The sequence below is a fragment of the Sinocyclocheilus rhinocerous genome, unplaced genomic scaffold, assembly GCF_001515625.1.
Source record: "Sinocyclocheilus rhinocerous isolate Xijiao unplaced genomic scaffold, SAMN03320098_v1.1 scaffold7909, whole genome shotgun sequence".
NCBI lineage: Eukaryota > Metazoa > Chordata > Actinopteri > Cypriniformes > Cyprinidae > Sinocyclocheilus > Sinocyclocheilus rhinocerous.
Window position 1 is genome coordinate 103,305 of NW_015665940.1, and position 3,237 is coordinate 106,541.

The following is a 3,237-nucleotide window of genomic DNA, read 5'->3' on the forward strand; positions in this document are numbered from 1 at the left end:
CCCCCTTTTTTCCTCCGTGCTCTTCTTTACTCTTAATATATGCTTGCATGTGTCCTTCTGCCCCTCACTCTTTTGCAAATCTGATTTCATTACAGCTGTAGTCACACTCTCGACTGAGACCTGGAATTTAATAAGAGGACACATCGGCACTCTGCTCTCCATCAGCTTTATAAATTATACAGCACAAATACTCAATTAGTGCCAAGAATTGAATGAAATTCAAGAGTAATTTCAGACTCCAGATTAGCTTTTTCCCCCCTCTTTGATTGAAGGCCCACTTGTCGTCATTGGTGACTCCAGAGTCCATCTTCATGAGCCTCATGCTGCAGAAATGCTGTCTCTTCTAGCCTTTTTTGATCTTCTCTGACTGACGGCTTTATCAGATCTTAAACCTGGATTCCAGCAGAATACACTAACTCCCGTCTTCATCTTCAACTTGTACACTTACCTATACTTGGGGCTGGGCAAAAAAATCGAATGCGATTTTCATGCTAATCTCGTCAGTAAAGCCACTTCTGGCGATTAGTAGTAAATCTCCAGCACGTGCTTTCAGATGGAGCGGCATTTACTACACAAAGCTGTAGATCACTGACAAGCTACACAAAATCGCGTTCAAAATCACATTCGTTTTTTTTTTTGACCAGCCCTACCTATACTTAAATGTACTCTTGTTCAAAAACTTTTTAAAATTTCTTTCCATTACTAACTGAGTTTGTCCTGCAGGTATGTTGGGCAACATGAAGCTGGATGTGCTGTGATCCTCCATGACTGAAACCCTCACGTCATTTGTGACCGCATTGTATTGTGTGGTGGTTATAGTGTTTTTTCTTTTTATAGCTTTTGTATAGATGGCTTTGTTTGACCAAAGGTTGTGACTCTGAGGATCAAAACGGGGAGTCTGTGACCTGCAGGTGCCGTTTCACTGTACTCGGATCAGATAGATGGGGCGCCCCAAGCTCAGTACAGTTATAGGGATGGCTGGTCAAGGACGCTTTGGATAAAACATATTAACAAGCAGCTCAAATGTTTGAGACAGTAAGTTTCAGTATATTCAAAGGCGCTTCACATTCTTTTGTTAGTGTCCCTTTAAGTTTTTTTTTTTATTTTTTTTTAAATGATCACTTGTGCACTTAACTTTGGCAGTAATACAGGAGCCTCAGCCCTTGTGTGGAGACCTGACTCATGAAGGAAGGCAAGTGTAGATAAGGCTTTTTATTTTATTTTAATTTATGAATGTTCTCTGCCCCCCACCCACATTTGCGTACAGTGGTTTATCTCCATAGTCCCAAATCTGAAGCCGCTGTCTGCTCATCTTTGGCTTGATTGAGACCTTGATTCTACTAGAGGACATGACTTCACTTTCTTCCACACCACATGCCAAACAAGCATGTTTGTTTTCTCTATCCTGAGCTATAAATTTCTATTTAAGCAACTTTTGAATTTGCATGCATATAAGATCCATGGTAACCTCATATGTACCATTATCCGAGTTGGATGCATTATCCTTTACATTGATGTGAGGATTATTCAAGTAAATACTGAAGTACTCCAAGTATGTTTGCTGTGAACTTTACATATTTCACATACTTTTGAAAACCAGCCTTTAGTTGATCCTAAGTGCTCATTGTCACAGCTGTAAACATGACCGCTTTCTTCCATGAGGGAGTTTGGTGTCATGGCATATTTGTTTCCAGGTGGAATGTTAAAGAATGTGGCGCGTCTCCCAGAAATCCTATATAATTCAACCAATCAGATGACGACTTGGAAACTCCTGTAATGTTTCCAGTTTTGTGTGCCGTATGCATCAGATGTTCAGCCAGGGGTCCGTGGGCATGATGGCTGAGACTAGAATCAACCAGGCACTGATGACCTCTTCTCTCTCTCAAGCTCACCTTGAACGGGGTTCCTTCTCTTAAATACCTGGAAATATGCTCTTTATGCATCTCCTTTGAGACATTAGGGTTAAATGTAAACCACAAAACTCATTCCATGTCTTCCAGGTGAGTTGGGCAGCTGCTTAGATGAGTTGGATGTGATCCTGTCCCGTTCCTTAATGGCAGCTCACTTGTATTCATTGAGGGTTTCATAGGTGAGTGCTCATTCTCCAGAATTATGCTCTTCTAGGCTTGTTTGTTCTTCAAGCTCAAGAGATGTGGAGAGCTTTTTTCAGTAAACTGCCAACTGAAACTCAATTGAATCTTGTATATATTCTCTTTACTGGGTTAAGCCAAACTCTCCAAAGCCGCTGGGAATCATGGCCATCCTTCTGTACATCCTGACCAACCAATGATAGGCATTAAATAGGAAAATAGTGTCAATAATTCAAAATGACAATAGTGAACACTAGTGTTGTTTTTGGCGGCCTGTTTTAATTTTAGTTTTAGTCTAGTCTTTGTGTGAAACTGTCATTTTAGTTTTTATTAGTTTTAGTCATGTTCATACTCGTTTTAGTCAACTAAAAGTCTCTGGGGTAACTTGTATTTTTTTTTGTATAAATGTATTTGTCTTGACTGAGTCATCTATATTTATAACTTGTCTTGTAATGCTATGTGTACATTTAGTGCAGGGAGTGTTGTAATCTCTGTAGTTTAAGCCATGGTCGTTGATTAAGGCTCTCTTGTTGTGGTCATAGAATTTGCCCCTCTATCAGTACTGCCTTTGATTTCAGGTCTGCTTGTGCTCCTTATGCTCTGTTCTGTGGGTCCTCTAAGGTCTGTCCACTCAGCTGGTCCTCCAGGGGCTTTTATCAACTGGCATGCGAAGATGTTGCAGATCTGTGGGCTCTCCAGATGCTCGTCATATGGCTGGAACTCCTAATTCGTCCTTGCTGCAATCTCTCTGGAAGGCTGGAGCCTCCTGCTTGGAATGTCCTCCAGGTCTACTGACTCGACATTGGCTCACAACTGTGTCAAACCGAACTTGGCACTTTACTTTTTCTCCCTTGGGCTCGTTCTACCAGTGGTTCCTGGACATTATAGTGTTCAACCCAGTGCAGCCCGTCCTTCTGTTTCAATGCACCATGTGTAGACTTTGCGGAGTCTGTTTGTCTGGTATGACTACATAGTAACTTGCTGTGCAGTTGTGTTGCTTAATAACTTTTAAAATGTAAGTACTTTTTGAATAAAAATAGTAATTTTAATGAATGTAAGTTTGTTTTTTTTGGGGGGGGGGTGAACAATCTGTCTAGGGTTGAGTTAGGGATTACAGATCCAATAATCAGAACAAAGTCCAATTACG

The 3,237-nt window shown here is 40.9% G+C and overlaps 1 long non-coding RNA gene across 2 annotated transcripts in view; it reads left to right on the forward strand.

The window, feature by feature from the left end:
• The window catches only part of LOC107731690 (uncharacterized), a 4,863-nt gene extending 2,059 nt beyond the window's left edge, over positions 1 to 2,804 (forward strand). The window contains exons 3-4 of one of the 2 annotated variants that reach the window (XR_001638799.1): positions 2,001 to 2,089; positions 2,712 to 2,804. This is a non-coding gene — a long non-coding RNA (uncharacterized LOC107731690). Of the gene's footprint in view, positions 1 to 1,694; positions 1,858 to 2,000; positions 2,090 to 2,711 lie in introns of those variants that run through there. The other variant, XR_001638800.1, reaches the window with a different exon arrangement.
• Positions 2,805 to 3,237: the final 433 nt, after the last annotated feature.